The sequence below is a fragment of the Melospiza melodia genome, chromosome 2 (assembly GCF_035770615.1).
Source record: "Melospiza melodia melodia isolate bMelMel2 chromosome 2, bMelMel2.pri, whole genome shotgun sequence".
In the NCBI taxonomy this organism is placed as follows: Eukaryota; Metazoa; Chordata; class Aves; order Passeriformes; family Passerellidae; genus Melospiza; species Melospiza melodia.
Window position 1 is genome coordinate 141,661,898 of NC_086195.1, and position 22,116 is coordinate 141,684,013.

The 22,116-nt window shown below is 39.1% G+C and overlaps 1 long non-coding RNA gene across 1 annotated transcript in view; it reads right to left on the minus strand.

Annotated features, from left to right (window-relative positions):
• Positions 1–10,424: 10,424 nt before the first annotated feature.
• The window catches only part of LOC134415264 (uncharacterized), a 33,177-nt gene continuing 21,485 nt past the window's right edge, over positions 10,425–22,116 (minus strand). Inside the window, exons 2-3 of the long non-coding RNA XR_010026992.1 lie at positions 13,835–13,933; positions 10,425–10,514 (exon numbers count right to left, since the gene is read on the minus strand). This is a non-coding gene — a long non-coding RNA (uncharacterized LOC134415264). The remainder of the gene's footprint in view (positions 10,515–13,834; positions 13,934–22,116) is intronic.

Consider the following 22,116-nt stretch of genomic DNA (forward strand, 5'->3'; position numbering starts at 1 on the left):
CTTCATGCTCCTATCTCCTCACACCTGATACACTGGCCCTTCAGAGTCAGACATAATTATCACATGATGCACAAGGCTGAACATGTTTTAAACATCTGTTTGACATGCTGCAATCAATCTCAGAGCAGCTGATAGCGCTGATAGCTGGTGCACAGCGGCAATGCCCCCCAGGCCCGTGCAGTGCTGAGATAAATGCCTTCCCCAGGTCACTGGAGGCACTCACTTCACCTCCCGCCTCATGATCCTTCCAAGGAGCGTGTTATCTCGGGGTAACACATGTCTGCTGCTACCTGGCTCTCTAATTACTGCACACAGAATTCCAAATCAGAGTAATTGGCATCTCGAGGCACCGCCGTGCGCCGCGGGGTCCTCCCGGTGTGAGTGACTGACGCAGCAAACAGAACGACCTTGAGAGAGATTGTTCCCCAAAAGTGATGGCATCTCAGGAGTTTAAAGCACAACCTGATGAAGAAAACAATAGAAATTTTGTAAGTACATTTTAAGCTCAAAAATCCCCAACTGTTTGCCATTTGTTTTTAATACATAATTCTTCTGTACAGAAGGTACACCAATACACTAAACACACTAATCAGGATCTCTCAAAATACTTTCTTTAGATCATTTCTTAGCCACCGTGCATGTCTCAATCATTCTTAGAGACAGCTTTGCACTTTATATAAGAAAACACACACATTGACACCAACTTGAGGTAGGGGAGACCCAGTCCTGAGTCTCCAGTGGAGCCAGCACACACAGACACAAGTTTACACCTGAAAATCTGCTCTCTGGGGTTTGAACATCTACAACACCCAGCATCTGCTAGAGACACCCAGCTGGTTTTACTTTTCTTTTAGGAGAAACCTGGTCTTGGAAACCTGGTAGGAGGTCTTCCTAACCAAACCCATTCTGACAAGCAATAGGATCCCTGATCAGTTGCTGTTATCCATCACTCCAAAAAGAATTAAGGAGCAATCACCTCACTATCCATGTGCCTCCAAGTAGCTCAGAGAAAAAAAATTTAGTAATTCAGTCACATCAGATTTTCACTGATTTTTTTTAACACTCAAATATTGGGAAATATGCAGACACATTTATTTCCTATAAATCAGTAACTTTGTGACCAAATGAGGAACTTCATGGAAGCAGAAGTCTTCATATAATCTCTGTGCTGTTCTGAACTACAGTTGCACCACCAGTTCTATTCTGACCCCGAGAGCAATTGGTCCTGACTTGTCATGGGATGAAAATCCATCACTTGAATTGCTAGATATTTGGGATGGCAATCCATTATCCAGGATGCTTGATACATTGGACACCAGACAATATCTTACTATAGCTCACTAAAGGAAGATATGGAATAAAAAAAAATGTAAAAAATTAAATAAAATTATAATTAAAAATAATTTTTAAAAATGTACTGAGCCCCAATAATAAGATGACTTATTGCAGTCCCTAACCAAAGAGCAGGTTCATTAACACCTAACCCCATCCTGAGAGATGTTTGTGCAACCCATTCTTTCACATAATCAAAACTGCCTTGGTGTAAATGAGGAGCCAAGACACAGTAACATTTATAACTAAATAAAGGGACTAAAAGGTTAAAAAAGTGGCAACAACACCAATTAACTCCTAAAAAGTAATAGTCACTATTTTTTTTTTCCTAGAATCATGTTATCTTCTATAGGCACATGACTCCTTCTAATCAATTATTTATGAATACATGCAAGTGGAATGATTTTGTTCCTATTTGGACAATGTCTTTCAAGACCAACCAGGACTTCTCTAAAAATTGCTCTTCTCTTTAATATTTCTCCTTTTTTTGTTGTTGTTGATATCTCCATCTGTAATTAAAAGTAATTTGTGAAGATACCCAGTCCTACAAACTGGAATTTATTTAGTCTCTATCTACCTTTACAAGTCAAACTGCCTAAAAGGAATGATTTTTTGACAACCAGGGTTGAGACAAACTAAAATGTCTGAATCAAAATTAAACTGGTTCCTCACAATTTCCTTGTGCAAACCAACTTTTCTGAGGTCCTCATATCTATGCTGAAGGCATTTTAGGGGTTTTCCTTTGGCCTACAGTCTGTCTGCCTTAACATCCCCACTGATCGCATGACTCTGAGTTTAAAAAGACAATTACACTAATTTCTAATTTCTGAGGAGCAGTTAATTTCCCTTTTAAAATAAGGTAGTTATAATAATAAAGAGGCTATTTGTAGGAGCACACTCACACACACAAAAAAATGAGCCAACCCAACCAAGCCCAAACATACAAACAAAAAGCCATCAAACCCACATCCTTTTCTCTCCTGGATGGATATTTTTCATCTCCAAAAGGTGTTGCCACAACTCTTACCCACCTGTGATTTTTCAGTGTCACTTTCCATTATGATCCATCTCAGCTGCAAGAAAGGAGAAGAATTATGAGCTCTTTCACGAAGGATTTAGTTTGATTTTACTCAGGATGAGAAATTAAGGATGCCCTGACTGACAGCATGTGGTTTCTATTTCTGTTTATAAGCAGCCTTACAATAGTAGGTCAAAAGGATTAGAGGAAGGTCAGTGTTACTGTTTCTAGAGGAAACCAGGAATTGTAGGTTCCCTTCAATATTCTTGCTTTCCAAAGAAAGTGGAAATCTTTATGTGACAGGGTTTTTCAAACACCTGCTCTTATTCACTTTTTCTTCAGCAATTGAAGTAAAGGAGAGAGTTGTGGGATTATTTACTTTTTTCCCTACTTTCATCTACTACAAAACAAGCATTGTACATAGAGGAAAAAAGTTAATTTGCTGTCTAATATAGGCTCTGAAACTTTTTTGTAACTACAAAGGACAGAAAAAATAATATCAGTACAACACACATACTATTTAAGGCATGGAGAAGCTATAATATCTCTGAGCAACATCACAATATGAAAAAAGAACTAAAAGTTCTCTGCAGTTCTGTGTTTTCATTTTCCAGCCTCTCCCAACAGCCTGATCTTGCTGTTCAACAGCAGCATAGGTGGAGAAAACCTCCTCAATTGAAATGGTTTTACATCAGTTATTGATTTATTGACAACTTTCCAATAACTGCCAATATTTTATCCATCTAAGCAGATCAATTCCAACAACAGAGCAGGTGAATCCAGTATTTTGGGCAATTGAGAAATGTTAATTTGTGTTCACAAACATCCAGGCTTTGTGCTGCTCTGTCATTTCTTTTCAAGCTGAGGCTTTTTTCCAGTTTCTCTGCAATTCCCTGGATTTTGTTTAATTCAGCTGATGGTTGACTCCCTGTTTAGCATGATGGGTGTTTGATGTGAGTGGGGAAACTGCATCCTCTACAGAGCAGAGCAAATGGGGCCCATTTGAATTTTCTGAATTGCACAGCTCACTCTATTAGGAACTATTTCTCCTTCCAGAAAAAAAAATTTAAAAATACTGCCATGCTCCAGTTACTTTTAATGGTTGAAAAATCACGTTCCCCTGAGTGAGAAGATAAGCTGAGAGGATTTTTAATTAAAGCTCACTCTTCCTCATCTTTATCCCAAAAGTCTGTTTTGTGCTACAAACCAATCATTGCCTGACACTCCAGATGTCTTGCAAGCTACCTGGGTGCTCTCTTTCATAAAAAACAAGGTGGCACATCCCAGACACCTCCTGAATTCAACTAAACAAACACATTTGTGCCAAAATGACATTGTTGCTCTGCTGCATGGAATGGATGCAGCTCATTTCAGAGTCATCCAGCCAAAGAACTGCTCCAGCAGGGACATTCCAGCTGGGAAGGGCTGAAGTTAGTTGTGCTCCCTGCCATGCCAAGCAGCAAAAATTCTTCCAACAGGGTCCAAAATATCAGGCACACATCCTCTAGTTCTTGGCCCACCTGGGGTGGTTTGACCCTGGAAGTGCAGATTTGCAGAAGGGAGGGGTGAAATGAAAGAGAAATCCCAAGGAAATTAAAGAGAATGATGAGTGGGAATGGGCTTTTCATGGATACATCACAGCAATTCAAACCTCCTAAAGAATCAGTGCTTGTCCAGGAACTCATTGGAGTTGCTCAAGGCATGGAATTTACCCCAAAGGGCAGGAATATCGCTGACCAGAACTAAGCCAAAATTAACAACTGGCAGGCTGAAACCAGCACCAAAGAATTAATCCGATACTGACCCAACTCCAAAATTCTGCTTCCAAAGGCAGAGGTGCTCTGCTCCTCAGTGAAAGCTGCGCTTTTTTGTTCAGAGTCCATGGATGAATTTGGCTGTGGTCACACTGTTGCAACCAAAAAAAAAGTGGGTAAAAGTCTTGAGAAAAGCTAGAAATTCACTTACTGTTGTCCGTAATGGCAGTGTGTGGTTTGTAAATAACTTACTGATGTAGGGTTTTTACATGAAAATAACTGAAGAACCAAAGAGAGTATAAAAAGAACCAACTAAAGCCCAGACAAAGTAGGCATGTACCTAAGCAGAATACTTAAATATGGTAAACTGAGCTCTTTTTATTTGCCTTTTCCTCAGTCTGTGTTTATATCATGGGATTTTTGGAGGAAAGGAAGTTACCAAGGCACTGGGAACACAATTTTCACTGCTTTTCTCCCTCTCCCATTTTTAACCTGTGTTTTGTTTAGATAATGTTTTGTTTAGATAATGTTTCTCTAAAATTGGCCGGGGTTTTTAATTATTATTTTTACCACAACCTTGTTTATGCTGCAATTTTCATGATTTTACCCTGAACTCCTTTGATTACTCATCATATTTTTATGACTTCCATTTGCAGCACTGTTATCTTTTGATCTTCTGCTGTCTGCCCGTATGTTTAAAGTTTTCCAAACTAATTAAGACAATTAACTAAAAAAGACTAATTGCATTCATAAATGAGACATGGCATTTCTGATTAGCAGGTGGCTCCTTTCTGGTTTGGATACATAAAAGCAGATGGAAATGTGGCAGACTTAGTTATATTTAATATGCCCACTTCCTTCCAGACTGCTCTTCTTTCCAGCTAATGACAATAAAACCTATAAAATCTTCAGATTACTTTTTTTTTTTCCTTTTGCCACTTCTCATTTGAAATCCTGGCCATTCTTGACTAAGGCTTTCCAAACTGTTTTTCCTAAATGATTTGTCATTTCCATTTACAGGTTTAAGGTGTCTGAAAGAACAGGAGGATCAGAAATACTCAAAAATAAGAAATCTGCTCCTCAATTTGATGTGCAATCAATGGTATAAACAATTTTTAGCGATATTTTTAAAGAAAATATGTTTTAAAAGACAGCTTCTGTTCCTATTTTTTGCTATATTTCCATTTAAAAGCAGACGTTTATCACTGCTGCTCCTATATCCAAGATTTTTAAAATTATTTTCACCAGTGCCCCAAAATCTTTTTTCAAAATGCATAATTAATTCTCAACCAAATGCACTGAGGACATAAAGAAGCCATTTCTTTGTTGCCCTGACAATCTATGACAATTTTAGCACAGCACAAGTAAAAAAAGCTACCAAAAAAAACAGTACAACCACATGACAGAGTGGGAAATTACCAGTTATGAATGTCTGAGGAACATTAATAACTTACTAATGTTATATCTACTTACTTACTTAATTTGATATCTAAAATAAATACACTGCCTTGAAGTTCAGGAAAACAATTCCACAGTTTAAGTGTGTCTGGAGAAAACAAGTTCAACATGAATCCAACACTGACCACTCGAAATTTTAGTGCTTATTGTATAAAGCTCTTTTCTATACAATTTTATGATAATAGCTCTGCAAAATATTATCTGGGATTTATTCAAGCAAATTTTGTTTCTATTAGCCCAAATGATCTATTTGACACTAACTTTTGGGTCATGCAGCACTTTTAAGTTGAGGTATTTCAGAGTAAGTGAGCGGAGCAGAAAAAATTTAAAATCTGACCATAGGGACTAAATTATGTTGAAGCAAAAAACCTGAAGTTCTTCCCTACCAAATTCTGGTGGTGTTATTGACTACAATACATCTGACCACACAATTTTTATGCAAAATATAAGAAAGAAGTCAAAATTTTGAGATATCTGGTGCCTAGCAGCTTCATTTTTGTTGTATCATTCAACCAAAAGCTGGTTAGACGGCAACACAGACCGAATGGGACACAACATCTGTTGTTTAGAGTAATGTGGAAAAAAGAAAAAAAAATCAGCTGATAAACATGTCAGGGTATGGATGGTGCAGATTTTCACCTGTATCCAAGAGCAAGAAGGATTCCCCTCCCTGACTCTGGGTCCCTTTTATCTCAGTTCTCCATTCACAGAAATGCACTAAACAATAGAGCTGAAATGCAAAGATAGCAGTAATGAGAACATGTCCTAAGTCCCAACCACAAATTAAAAGGATGCGACAGCATGCAAATCAGAAAAATGCCACATCAGGGGATTTCCTGAATTCAGAGCTTTGAATATATCCAGTAAATTGTTGTGACTCACAGTATGCTAGGATTCTAAAACAACTTCAGACTGCCTTGCCTTTAAATCTTATCCAAGATATCTGTCTTCAGCAAAAAGTTGAGATGCATAAGGACTTGAGGATTTCATGAGCGCAGCTCCATAAAAATTCCAATTTGCTGTTCAATAAACAAAACCTGAAAGTTATGCTGGCCAATAAATCTGAGTAAGTGCTCTTAGTGCAGATGCTATTGAGCAGGAGCATCCTGCATCAGCTGTTCTGAGCCCTGCTGCAAGGAGCAGGATGACTCAGGGGGTTGGTGATGGGATCCAGAGCCTTTCACCCCCGGGTCAATAGTGATAATCTGAAACACCAGGAGTCAATGCAATGGCAGCCTCTTCTGCCTGCAGCCAAATCCACCTGTGGCCTCCAGACAATTCCTGCACAAGAGGCACTGGAACCACAACAGAAAGCCCCGGCACTGGTATCTGGCACCAGCAAAAGAGCTGGAAAGCCAAGAAATCCCCTGGGGAAATACTTATTGCTTTTAAAATAAGTAAGGGGAAGTGTTTCAGAAAAGAATCAGAGGGAAAATGGTTTGCAGCAACTTTTCATCTTTCTATGGTGCTGGCAAACCTTGTGGGCTTGAAGCTATTTGAGATTTAAAGCGTTCACCACTCACACAGAATATCAGACAATCCAAATTTTGTGTGCCATCAATACTGGGCAGAATCTCCAAGCTGAACAGATGGATACACTCTGTGATGCCACCTCTGTAACACAAAACCTTCAGCTGCTCTGACACAGCTCAAACCTGCAGAGAGGTGTGTGTCACCATCACAATGACAGCCATTCAGACTTCTTTTCAGATCTGTTTACAGCTTTCTTTGAGGGCTTCCAGGGATTTATTCCCTGCTCTGATCTCTGTGTGTCATTGTGCAGCCTCAACCTGTTGCTCCATCACATCCACCTCCCTTCCTAGGGCAACAAACTGAACTGCACAGTCTTTGCAGAGCTGAAATTCCAAAATACCAAACACCACTGCTCATGAAGCAACAGACTTCCCACTATGGAGAGGCTAGCAATGAATAATTATCAAAAATGGGAAGGGAAAAATAAATAGTTCCATCATTCTGTATGGATCTGAAGCATGTTTAACTTCACCATCACCAAGAATATCAGAGAAAAAACCATCAGGATTACTTTTATCTAGGACACACGGTACTGATGGGCAGCCGGTCTTTTCTGGAAAGAGGATCTGGATTAATTTATTTTGGTATTATTGGTCAATTCCAAGAATAAGCACTGGAAGCCCTGTTAATCTTTAACTGTGATGACACTGATATCTATAAACCTGAAAAATACTCCAGTGTCTCAGCTCATCATGCAAAATGTTTTAATTACCAGAGCAAATGTATCAGACTATCAGAAACTTCCCTACAAGCACATAGATGGACTTTTGTCATTATACTTAACGCTACTCTGAATGAGCCAATATGATTTCTTTAGATGTAATGTATCTTTTAAATTTATAATAGTTCAGATATGTTAAGCAGGAGTCATGAATTTTTAAGATAACTTATTTTCCTTTCATAAAACCTGCACTATTTACCTTGATTACCAAATGACAAAGCTCAGCTAACAGAAATTAAGCATGTTGGCCCCCTCTAACCTCCATAGCATTTTTATTTTTGAGTGCTTTTTTGAAGCAAGTTGTAATCATTGTTATTTTTCTTTATGTCTATGGAAGTTTTTTTCACTCCTCAGTTGTGACTCATTTCTTGTGAATTACTCATATGAGTAAAATGTATGGAAATGTTTTTGTTAAGAGGAGATTAAGCTTTGACTATCTTTTCTTCATCCACTCTTTGAATGTAAAAACACTCTTTTGGTGATGAAAAATAAAGTATATTTCTTAATTTTCAATATTTTCTCCTAGTTTATGCTAATGCATACAAAGACTGGCAGATTCTGTACCTAGAAATAGTTTTAACTAGAACAGTAAGAAAATTGATTTTTTGGTTGACTAGTTGGATTTTTTTAAAATTCCCTTTAAAATGAAATTTAAATAACAGAAGAATATAATTCCAAAATGAAAAACATTTAAAAAATTCTTAGGTGGATTGCTTCTCCCCATCCCCACCATTCATTTTGCAGTGGGTAAAAAGACATAAGGAAAAGAAAATACTTTGAAACTGGTGTGATATCAGCCAGCGCCAGCCAGCTGAAGAGGCATTTGTCTTTCTCAACTCTCTCTGGAGATTTTTGGTGAAGGCAGGTTTACGAGGTCAACAGCAGGATTTTGGCACCTGTTTTCCCACCAGTTTTTTAATGAGAGTAGAGCATCCAAATCCTCTTCGGACAGATTTCAAAACAGCAGCTCCAGCTTCTCCATTAAGCTTTTGGGGGACACCAAGGGGGCCAATTCCAGTGCTCAGGGCCATGAGGAGCTCTCCAGCGTGGAGCAAGTTAAGGGGGAGAGGCACATGGCAATTGGGAATAGCAATTAGGGAACACCCAACTGGGAATTAGGAATACTCATGCTGCCAGCAAGGTCTTGGTAGGCAAAACAAAGCTACACACATTCCCTGCAAAACCTCCTCCCAGCCCTGAATCATGTTTCTACCCTCTGGAAATGCACCCCTCTTCCCATGGCATTCCTTAGGTCATCCCTCTCTCCTGTACTTAAATTAAGTTTCAATAGGTTCATATAGAGGAAAAGAATGCCCTGCTACTTAATGTGCTCCCTTTTCTGAATTTGTCTATTAATGTTGGATCTTTTGCTGGTGCACATGCACCTTAAACTTTTGGAAGTGCCTTTTCCTGTAACTGTCATGCAAATAAGTGCATATTTTAGGTAGCTGAGATCATACCTAACTGGGTTTCCAAATTTGACTTTGATCTGGCCAAGAGATGAGCTGAGTTTCCCCCACAGGATTGCTGCTTCCTCAGCCTGCCAGTCTATTCCCTGGCCTGTGACAACATGGGGAAAGGAAAAGGGGCAGAAAAGAGAAAATCAGACAGGGATCTGGCTCTCTCCCACAACCAATCCATCCTTGCTGAGCTGAGGAACATCATTCCCAGAGACCAGCATGAATAAATTTTCCAAATGCATTTGCATAAACCAAATTATCAGCTGCTTGTTGGGCTGTTGGGGTTTTTTTAAGCAGTCCCTTTTGCTATTCATAATCCCCATGAAGATAATTCATGGCATTTTCTGTCCAGCTTTTTCAGCTTGTGGAGCAGAGCTGGCTGAACTCCTCGCAGAGGGCGCTGGATTAAATGCAGGTAAGGGTTATGAATGGTGAGCTGTAATTTACTGACAGACAGAGGGCATGGTGTGGTTTTCAAGGCATGAATTAGAGTTCTCTGGTGAAATGAGGGTACTTTGAGCTGATTAAATTATAAAAAAATGTGCACCTGGGCTGCATAAAGATCTGACACCCTCTCCCTGGAGTCTGGCTGATAATAGAAGTGACGTACGTCATAATTTCTGCATCATCTGAAAGTTTAATACGTGTCATTGTGAGCTGCTTTTCTTCTCTGAAATTGCAAACACAGCAAAATTGCAGGCTTGGTGCCACTGATGAGTCATTGTTGGCCTGCTGGATCTCTGTTACAATGGCCATACACAAAGAGAAGCATGACACCCCAGTTTACCATCATTATCTGTTTCCTTTGCAGTTGTTTCCACAGCTGAGCAGCTCAGACACAGCCTGGGTCAAGTAGCAGGGGGAGGAGGAGTTGAAATGGTAGCTTTTAAGGGAGATGAGTTAGGTATGATCTCAGCCATCTAAAATACACAGCTATTTGCATGGCAGCTGCAGGAAAAGGCCCTTACAAATGTATAAGATACATGTGGAAAAGCAAAAAGTCCAACACTAATAGAAAAATGCAGAAAAATGAACACTTTCAGTAGCAGGGCAGCATTTTCCTCCATATGAACCTCTTGAAATTGAGAATACAATATAGAAGAGAATTTAGCCCATTTTGCTAAAATGGCAGCAAAAGGTACCTTTAGTATCCACTGAAAAGAAGCAGTTCAGTTGTTGAAGCTCTACATTGCCAATGATTTCTTCTTTAATCTTATTTTCATCACAGCTCCAGAAGACTGGAATGCAAATGTAGACACATTATTCTTTTCAGACCCTCCAAATCTGAATTTAAAAACCCCAAATCTTCTAATCTGGAGGTTAACAGCACTTAACAAAACAAAGTGTATTCTTTTTTTAGTATTAAAGTGGGGGAGCTGAAGAGAAACATCCCTACACACTAGATCAAATGGTAATATTCATAATTTTTAGCATTAAAACCCAGAAATATCTGGGGGGGAAACAGCCCAGGAAAGGATAATCTGCAGTGTATAATATATGCTTCCATATAAAGGTCACACTTGATGGGCTCTAATACTTTGGAGGGAATGGACTCCTTGAACCAGGCTCACACCCCCTCTTTTAACCTTGAAAAAACACATTCCTCCAAATCTAAGCCCTGTGGTAACCATCACACAGCATCCCTGGGACTCACATTGGCCTGCATTGGGTTCATTGGTTATTCAGTTCCTACAGAGTCAGGGGAGTGTTTCTCACAAGTTGTTAGGCACTGAAACATCACCTGGATAGATTTGGCATCTCTATTGCAGAGACAAGACACCGGTAAAATGCATAATAGCAGACAAATTTTGATCTTATTTTGTCTGACAATGGGCAGCCACTTTTACTGGCTTCACAAAAGGAAAGGAAAAACAGGCACAGATTTTGTTCTCAATTTTGCTGATGTAACAGTAAAGCCTCTTTTGTTAAAAGCAGAAATTTTCTCTAAGGTATGAAACCTTCAAGGTGGGGAATTTATTTTAGCATAACTTCATCCTAATTAGAAATGGAATCCAACCTATGGTAAAGCCCCCCTGGTACTGAGCTTACCATAATTTCTTCTCCAAATAAATCTGAAAGCCATTATTTTCTCCATGAGATGAAGTAAAAATAAGGAAATCTGAGAACCTGTACAAGTTAGATTTAAGGTACAACCAATAGCAGCTCTAATGCTGTAAACACTCATCTTTTGTTTTTTCAGTTATTAATACAAAGGGGGAAGTCCAGTTTAAGGCAATCAGGTGGAAAATCCCATGGAAATCCCTGGACAAGTGCTCTGACTAGAGAGAAAATAATTGTATATTGCGTTATTTTTCTTCAGACCACAGAACCAACTAAGAGATAATGTATTGGTTTTGGAGGCTGGCTTTCTTTTTTTTTTTTTTTTTCTGAACTAGACAGATAGATCTATTAAATCAATATTTATGAATAAGAGCTAGTTAAATTTAAAAATTATTTCAGGCGGAGGACACTTCCATGATCTGGAATAAGAAATTGAGGCCTGCCAATATATGGTTGTGGCATATAAAAAGAAAAAAAGCCTTACTGTCACTCGGTAAATAAACATTTTCACTCATCCCTAACAGTGACAGCAGTCTGGACAAAATCACTGCACTCCAGCTGGTGCTTTAGCAACCCCTTTTTTTTTTTTTTTCTGCCAGATTATGAGAAATAATCAGACAAAATAAAGCAAAGGAGCAAAGTGTTGAAAGTAGGCTGGTCCTGGGAACAAATCATGAACTGGACACAAAGACCATTGAGCCGTAAATGAACAAAAAAGGCACAACTGCTTATTTATTAAACAATGCTCTTACTTTCAGTCCACAGTATCTTAAAACTGCCTCTTTGGGACCATTACCAGAGCAAATTAGTGCTAAACATGAATAAATGTGGAGAAGTCTGGGTTTAAGCTTTTAAGTGGTTTGGGTTTTGGTGGGGTTTTTTTTAACGTTTTAATGCGTTTTAAATTGTTTTTATTATTATGCACAGCTACATCATAGGGGCAATTCTCTACAGATGAGGCTGAGCTGAGCTCTCTGTTGAAAGGTCAAGGCTTGCAAGTGTTACTAATTAGGGACACAGGCACAGAGTGAGTTATGTTTCCTTAGATAAGGAAAAGGAAAGAGAACCTAGCTGTTGTTTAACATTACATGAAATCATTTTCTGCTTCTCCACGGCTAGAGTTTAAAAATATCACCTAACAGATGTCCTGGTTCTGAAGCTGCCCTACCCCGTAGGTGCAGAATCACAAAAAATAAAGGCAGGTGTACACTAGGCTATCTCAAACTTCAGAAGAAAGCTTATCCATCACAAAGGTTCTGTCAGTCTCCCAAGAAGAGGGGCTAATGTGGGATTTCTCTATCAGAATGCAGCTCAATGAATCAAATGTCAGCCTGGAGGAGGAGGTGATGAGAATGCACCGTGCCCAGGGAAAGCAGGAGGTGATACACCAAAGCTGAAAAGTCTATTTTGCGAGGTCAGAGAGGTGACAGTTGAGATCACTGAATCAGAATGATCTTTTCAGGCTGCACTTCTCATCAGGGTGAGGGATGCTCTCTTTGAAGGAAAAAAAATGTTACAACTATTACATGGTACAGCTGGTACTCAAGTGTAACTGGAAATGAGAACAAAAGTTCACTGCTGCTGGCACCAGATTTCCTTACAATATCAGAAATACCTGTGAATATTTGGAATTTGGGAGCTCATGGCCTCTCATGGCCATCCACAGTCTAGTTAGACAAAGAGTAATGCCTGCTACTCCTTGCATTTGCTATGGGCTCACACTTTCACTTTGTAGCAATTTCAAGCAGATCAGCTGCTAACAAAGTAAAACAAAGCGTATTTAAAAGGCAATTTTAAAAAAACCTCACAGCTTATTAGAGAATGAAAGTTAATTTTTTCCTTCCAAATCACAAGTTAAGCCAGCAGGTTGAGATTCACCTCTAAGACAAACACCCACACCTGAGTTCCTGCTATTGTGGTGATGGACACTATGATAATTTCCAGAAGTGAATGCAGAGGTTGCACTCCTGACAGCTTTAGATTGCTTTTGTCTAAATTAATAACAACTCTGAATAAAAGCCATCAAGTCCAGCTGTACAGTCTCACACTTAACTTTTCCATTAGTGTCACTGGCCTCCCAGGAGTCTCTTCTTGTACTTCATAAGTTTATGGACAAGACATAAATGACCCCGTAAGCATCAGCTGGCCTCAGTGAGCATCCCTCTCCCTGTCCTCCTCTGCCATCCATCAAAACTCTTCCCCGTGATTACACCACATGCCAGAAACACAGTCATACCTTGAAATGCTAAATGAAAGGCCTACCAGCTAATCTGGGAGTGCTTATTCATGCAGGCTCGGTGTGAAGCAGGGGCACTGCAGCTGATGAGGCCGCCGCACCTGCGTGCGTGAGAGGCACAAGAGCCTCTTGCAGACGGATCCCTCCCGCTTCCCGCTCGGCTTTTCCTTTTCCCTGCTCAGCAGGCAGGGAGGTTATGAGAAATAGGGGGTGTGCATAATGAAGGCACACACAGAATGTGTGAAATAATAAACCTCTCACCTCCACTCGAGGCACAGCTCCTGTCGTGAGGCTCTGGATGCGGCGCCGAGCTCTGGCTCAAGGATTCTTCCCCAGCCCGGGATGGGGTCACTGGGCTGCCTGAGGAACACAGGACACACTGGAATTCAAATCACCTCTGAGAACATCTCTTTATTTTCATGGATTGATCTATTTTGTAACCGTGACTCGAAAGATCCAATAATCAAGAGCTGTTGTCAAATGGGTGTTTCCTGAATATATTAACATGCTCAATTCTACAGTTGCACTTGGGGCCTTAAGGGAGTTTCAGGTAGGCCTCTGGGAAAAAAAATGCTTTTCAAAAGGGCCTGAAATCCAGGACAAACTGAGCTTGGCTGCTCCCAATCAGTTCTGCTGAGGGACACAAATCACCCTTCCCAAAGCTGCCTGCTGATGTGGTTAGCGGTTTTTCTGTGGCATTTGCTGTTAGCTACACCATGTGGCCTGATGGGTTTATGATGGGGACAGACAAGCCCTAAAGAGTAGAATATGCCCATAGAAACTCATTCCCAGAGTGACCTGTGGCAGGATTAAAGTGAGGTCTCCAAAGGTGGAAGGGGAGTGCATCCATCACCTGCTCCTTGTAAGCCCCCCCTCACCACAGAGCTCACATCCAACACAATTAAATGCCAAATCAGCCTCTGCACACAAGATAATGAAATACTATTTATTGATTTGCATTCTCATTGAAAGGGAGGAAAATAAGCCAATCAAGCTGGTTTGGTGGGGAAATTTCAAAGCATTTGTCTCATGTATAGATAATGCATTGAGGTTTTATTGACACTATAAATAAAATCTTGCAGCCCATAAATACTAGGCTTTCTCCTCTCTACAAAAGGAAAGAAATTTCAGCACAACAAGGCATGTCTTACAGATGCTGAAATGATCCTTCCTGCACACTTATTCCAGATTTCAGAGTGCCTGTTCATTTTCTATGGTGGTACTTGCAAGAGGCTTAAACTAAATTGAAATAAAAGACAATATAAATTTAAAATTAAATGCACTCCATGTTAACACAGAGTCAAAATATCTGTCTGCACTGAAGGAGGTCTTTCAGGCAGAAAAATCCTCAGGGGAAAAGCTTTGGTGAGTTGCCCAACTATGGGTTAAAATAATTCTAAAACAAATATTGGAAAAATACCAAAAATCAGCATTATTAAAATTCTGCTTATTAAAATTTCTTTATAAAAAGAAAACTTCAGAAAAAAAAAAGCAAACCAAAAGCCTATTATAAAACAGCTTAACAGTTTCTTTTCTGTATAAATATAACTTTTTGTCAATACAATTATGCAAACAGATCTTGGCTTTTATGGAAAATTCAGCAGCAGCAGGAAAATGCCAGAAAGAGGAAAACTCTCAGCACCAAACTCACAAAACTGTTTGCCACGCTCCTAATCCTGTTTGGAGGAATCCACAAAGACTGCAAAAGCTTATGGAAAATTTTCCCCCTTGTCCAAATGGGTCTAAGAAAAAGACATTAAATATTTTTCTCTTTTTTTCCTAAAATTTGCAGTGCTTTCATCAGGCACAATTTTGCTTGATGCATTTTAGATTCACTGATTCTACAGAAGGTGTACAAATACTCTGAAGTCTAGACACACCCTTAAGTCTCTGACTTCAATGCAAATTAGGCCTGGTTTTGAATGGGTACTGCATAAAATAGGTTATCACTGCGAATATTTGGAATTTGAAACTCAGTTCCCATTTTTGTCCCACAGAATTAGCATAACATTTATTGCTCCAGTGAATATTCCCTTTATAGTCCTTAGAATATTCATGGAAATTAAATGGAAGAGAGGTACAATCAGCTTCATTGAAAATTCAAATGAATGTTTTCTATTTTTGGCAACACTCCTCACACATCATTAAAAACCAAAACAGTTATTCTGTGTGAAATGCAAATATAAATAAACAAACAAAAAATGCCCTGGGACTCCCTTCCCCTGCCATTGAAACTGTCCCCTCCTGCCACCCTCCTCATTCCCTGGTGACACAGGAGTCACATCCTTTTGGGAGAGATTTGGTTCATGTGGACCTGCAACTTCCAGGAGAAGAAAAAAGGGTGGAGGGCACAAAATTATTGCATAAAACAAGATAATTCCAGAAATTACCACAACCTACTCCTCCCCTTAATAGTTTCCTTCTCCCCTTTCAGATGCGTGTACAATGAGCAGGTGCCTAAAAATGGCAAAAAGAAATTTTAAAAAATGAATTTTGTGATGGGGTGATCCTCTCCAAAAGGAAAGTTGCAAAATAAGAGGTTGTATAAAGCCACTCAATGGCTTTGTAATTTTTTTTTTCAACTTCTGCCACTTAAAATCTGTCTTCAGACAGTTTTCACAGTAACATCAAAACTATCTTCTCGCATTAGGACTTGAAATCCCTGCTACTGTAAATGGACCGAACCCAATAATGAGCTCCAAGGAAGTGGCACATTGGGGTTCCACTTATAAGGGATGGGAAAATTATGCAGAGCGCCTAATCCTGGCAAAAATCAGGTCAGAAACAGGGGGCAACAAGACCACCAGTTCAGCCCATGGGACACACAACCTGTTGGACACTGAAAATCAGCTCCCACCACACCCAGAGTGAGAGGAGCTCGTGGCTGGGGACACCAGGGTGGGTCATGGTGTGGGGCAGGGAGCTGCTCCCCTAAACCAGCAGGGCATTGCCCACAGACAAGTCACCCCCCTCTACTTGCAGGCCCATCTTCCCTAACCCCAGTGCACACAAATCACCTTAATTACTTCTCCCTAAATATATATTTTAGCTTAAAATATGAAATATTAGGAGAACACCTCACATAGCATGGTTTTTGCAAAGCAACTCAGTGGAAGCCACTCTGTCAAACCCCAGCTTGGCATCCACCAGTGGTCATGAAAGGCTGCCAGAAATCCATCTGAAATCTCAATACCTGATCTCAAATGTTCTCACCCAGAGCTGCTTGAAGCATCCAAGGGCAGTAAAATCAAAGGGAATGCTCTCCCTTTTTCCAGGGAAAAAATAAATAAATAAATAAATAAAATTGAGTGAAACTTCAAAGGCCAGTGAGGAGGGAGACAGTGTGTGTTTTAGACAAGTTAAGTGAGGAATCCAGGACAGAGTGATAGGCCTGTCATGCAGGAAATCCATCATCTCAACTCAGGGTTAGAAATCAGAAATGAGCTAGAAGCCAAGTTAGTTCTCTATGCACCCACCTGAGAGAAGAGCACCCACAAAGCACAACACTGGCAAAGGCAGGCTCATACTCCTCTCCTGAGGGATTATCTACAGAGCTCTGGGTCTCACCCAAATATTAATTTTAAGGAAAAAGGACAGCCCAGCCAGGACATGCAGCTGGTCTAGAAACCAAATTAAATCTAAATAAAATTCAGTGCTTGGGGGCAGATTTCCTCAGGCATCTCTCCAGGCCCCAGGCAGAGAGCAAAGATCTAGTCTTGAATTTCCACCCTACCATGGTGGGATGGAAATGACTGATGGCACCAGGAACTGGCATGGGAGGAGCTCCATAATTCTGAGGTATTCCCCTCATACTCTCTTCCATGAGAGCCCCTCATTTTCAGGCCTCCTTCATTTTCTTTTCCCTAAAAAGCCAGTCAGGAGCACAGTTGGGATGCAGGGGCTGAGTCTCTTTGGGCTCTCTTCTCTCTCTTTGAAAGCACCAGGGCTGTTGTGGTGCCAAACTCAGAGAGACAGGGACAGGAAATCTGTACCCTTCAACCAAGCCAGTCAGCTTCACTTAAAAGTGAGAAAGCTCCTGGGAAACAGAAAATCCTGCGCAGAATAAATATGCAGAAAATCAAACAAAAGTTCCCTCTGGAGTTTTTTTCCCCCACTGGTTTCTATGTACTTGCACAAAGCCTGATACCACTGATATTCGTGTGGTATTTGGGAAGGATGAAAAAATGAGCATAGAGGAACCAAATACCATGCAAAGTCTCTGTGTCTGAGTTTATATTGCCTGACATTTTTATCTGTGTAGGAAATTATCTATATCTTTAATGTGTGATTAATGGAGTTGAGCACTTCTGAATCACTGGCACTTGCTACCGTGCTGCATAGATATTTTTGTACTGAAATAATATTAAATCAACAATAAGGCCTCCATTTGGCATACATTTCACAGGCACTTCTGAATAAAAAGAAAGAAACACTTCATAGAATTAAATAAAAGTTCAACAGTTTTTAAAAATAATACTTGAGGAGTGGGGGAGAGAAAAAGTTATTTCTATTGAATATATGTATCCATGTGCTGAGCACATATTCTTTGATGTTATTGAATGCTTATAATCTAGGAATAATTTGACTTCTTTTAAACTTCATCCAACAGTCTTAGGCACAAAAGTCCTTTTGTTCCTGCTTGTCCTGTTTGTCATTTTTACCCATCATGAGCATATCTGTTATCCCACACTATTAAAAGTTTCTAATACTTTCTTTTTCTTTTGAGTACAGAGACTACCAGAAAATATAATAAACTTTTAAAAGGGGAACTTTTCACTTACTATTACTGACCATTTCTAAGAAATTAATCATATTTCAACTACTCAAAAGAAAAAAAAAAAATTTTATCAAATTCAATATTCTCCTAAAATAAGACTTCCAAATGCTACTCAAAACCTTTAACTTTTCTGTTCCATTTTCATAGGCTTTGAGGTAAAAATTCCCAGAGATGAATGTTACCTCGAGGTAAGAAGACAATGGCCATGGAGTATAGAGTGATTGAAAGGCAGATGAATATCTCAAGGCTTTTTTCACAGCTTTATTTGCTGCTTTCATCCTCAGGCTTCTTTTCCAAAGTTCCCTCATTGCAAAAAGTGATAAAATTAAAAGGATGGTTCATTCTAAGTGATTTTCCTTTGAAGTGCTTTTTATGGGCTGAAGACCCATCCTGAAATTATTCCTACCCCTGCAAATGCGGGAATAAATGTAAACTGCTGGAATGGGAATATTGCAAGAATTTCAATAGAGTGCAAAACCACTGCACTGACACCAGTAGGAAACCTGATGAACTGCCAGTGGATTTCAAAACTGATGCTCTAGTTAAAGCTCTTGATGCTGGTGGGATCAGCCAATGGGGTTCAGCTCAAAAGGTTATTTTAAATTTTTTTCTTTTTAGGCTGCAAATTCACACAGCTTTCAGGCTTTTTTTCAAAGACTTATTGATGTCTTTTCAGGTTTTTTTAACATCTAGTTTTTCTTCCTCTTTTTTTTTTCTTCTTTCTGCTACCAAATTCAATAATGATATCAAGATACATTTTGGTTTTCCCTTTTCTCAATTGTCTCTGCTTTCTTTTCTAAAATACTCTTTCCTGCTATTTTATAAAAAGCAACTCATACAATCCATCATTTCTCACAATAAGGGACTAAGATTCCTATTTCATGGAAGTGTGATTTAAAACGTGGCTCTGTTCCCCAAAAACTCCAGCAGTCATTTTTGTACTGCATCAGTTCCTTGGGCCCCAGTTGGGCTGGAGTTAAGATCTGTGCAAACACACAAATGCAGGGGGTTCATCTTTGAAGTGGTCACTCAGCATCACCCAATAAAGGACTATCAAAAAGGAAAAGTGCTTTTGAATATTTCCTCATTTCCATGTGGTGCAGAAGCACACCAGCTTTTGCTTAATATTAAGACACCCTTCAAAGCTACAAAAGTTAAAACATTTCTTAATGCTGTATACACTGAGACAATTGGACAATACTTCAAAGCTCTTGGGTTTAAATCTTTTGGTATCACTACCATTTCAAGTAAGAAGTATTTATACAACATTGTCAAACAAAAGTTATTTTGCAGCTAATCTGACATAGTTTTGGAACAGAAGATAATAAAAATCTATTGCATCCTGTTTATTTTCTGAAAAGGGTGAAACGTGATCAGATGGGGCATTTTAGCTCTGAAAAACCTTAAAAACACTGACATTGTTTACATGATTTCAGTATCAAGTATTTATCAGCTCTGAACCAGGAAAGGTGCAGAATAAGATTCAGCAAGCTTTCCAAAAGAGTGCAGGAAAGGATCAGATAAGGCAAACTGAATATTTATCAAGCTCTGAGACTCATGAGCAACTCCTGATAGGGCATGTGAACCAGAAACACAAAGATGTTTTCCTCTATAAATTCATGTGATTTAGAAACACTCCAAAACATTAAGATCACGTTCTGCCGAGCAGCCTCTTACTAATAGCAAAGAAACATTGCTGCCTCTTTCTTGGCTGGGAGCTGAAAATCCTTTTACTAATTCTTTCGGAGAAGTTTATGTGAGCATTTTCCACGAGTTTGGGAAATGTTTAATCATCAGCCTTTTTACATTCATTTCCTTCTAATTCAGCTGCTTTAGAATGAGAGGTAAATTCACCCATGCCAGTTAATGTTCAGCCTTTCCTTTCCTGCATCACCTCCCACTCCTGTAACATCCAAAGACTGATGGAATAGTCCACATAGCAGCCTGAAAAAACAACAGAAAACCCACCACAATCTACCTGCTCCTGCTGCATATGATGCTCGTAAATATCACTGCTCATTTATTTTTTTCTAATTTCATAGGGGGTTTTTTTAATTTGTGTTTTGGAAAATCGAATAATTCATCTTTTCCATTAGCTTTACAAAGTAAAATCATTCACTTTACTCTATGTAAGGTAGTAGATATTTAAATAAGCAAATAACTAGATGAACCAGAGAAATGGGTAGGATATTGGATGAACACACAGGAAACTCAAAGACATGAGCTTTCAATTCCATCAACAACAAAAATGTTGCCCTTCAAAACAGTTTTTCAAGCTTTCCTCCAACAATGGCCTGATAAAAAGCAGAGAGATTTACCTTGAATCTGATGTGTTTGTCAAACTGACATTGGAAATCAACCTAGAAAAAGAAGATTTTAGCACTATTTTTTAGAGACGGATATTTACCCTCAGACCAAAGCACACAGGTGCTGGAAGTCTTGGCAATTCACAACCCATTGTCCATCTCTATTTGAGGAGCACAAGAACTTCCCAGGGCTGAGACTGAGCCCTTGGGTTGGGTATGGGGCCATGCAGCCCTCAGGTTTCTGAACTCATCCTCACAGTGGGCAGATCAGTTAAGTCTCAGCAAGAGAGAATATTTATTTCGTTTGTAATCAAAAGAGAGCTGTCAGGCACTGTGAAGCACCAGGCACCAACACCGGTCAGTATTCCCTATCTTAGGAGAAATGAGAAATCAAATTCCCAGTTTAACTTCAAGACATGCATAAATTGAAGGCTTTGTGTAACTCTGAATAACCCATGGCATTGCAAAATTAATTTCAAAACTGAAAATCTGCCTCATCCTCAGCATGATTTACCTGAGTTTATATTTCACCGTTATTCCATAACAAAGAATTTTAAGTTCACCTTCTTGAAAAAACCAAAATCTTTGTTGCATATATTTGATCCAGTCTTGTTTAGATTGCAAGGAATTACTAATGAAAAACAACAAAAATATTATCATGAAAGTTAAACACTTTGGTTCAGCCCCATATCCAAACATATTCAACATAATTTTATAGGGATACTTTGAAAATATGCCTCTCTTCAGAGCCACACAACTTCCACTGGACAGCACATATATCCCACAGTTGTATAAACACTAATCCCTATTTTTATCAGTAATTTTCTCTTTCTCATTTAGATTTCATGAATCAAATACAACACTAACAGAGATATGGTTTTTCTGAGCAGAGATTGTAGAAGCAGCAGAGTAGCTCCTATATTTTAGTTCCATTCTCTGTTTCCCAAGCAAGTTAAGCAGATTCTAAGTGTCACTGAAAGTGACTTTTGAAACACATGCAAGAATGTCAGCAACTCTGCTGCTTGTATATAATTTTCTACATCCTGAAAACAGTAATTTAGGTGGAAGCAGGACTGAAATGTCATGACACAGCAGAATTACAATTGCTTGGATGTTTAAACTGTGCTTTTCCTGTTTTTGAATGTATTTTGGTTCTCTTAAAGATGAGGTTATATCCTAAATTCCTGAGTTTTATGAAAAGTACTCTTAGCAGAACTACCAAAATTCTTGTAGCTTTTAGCAGCAAAAGTTTAACAATTAAATTATCAATATAAACAAAACAAGACAAACCTTAAGCTTAGTTCCAGCTTCACTTCTGGAACAAAGGCAAACAGATTTGATTTTCCTTTCACTTAAATATTCCAAGTGGGAATCAATAGAATCACAAAACCATCAAGACTGGAAAAGATCTTTGAGATCATCCAGTCCAATTGTCTACCCAGCACTGCCCCTGTAGCTCT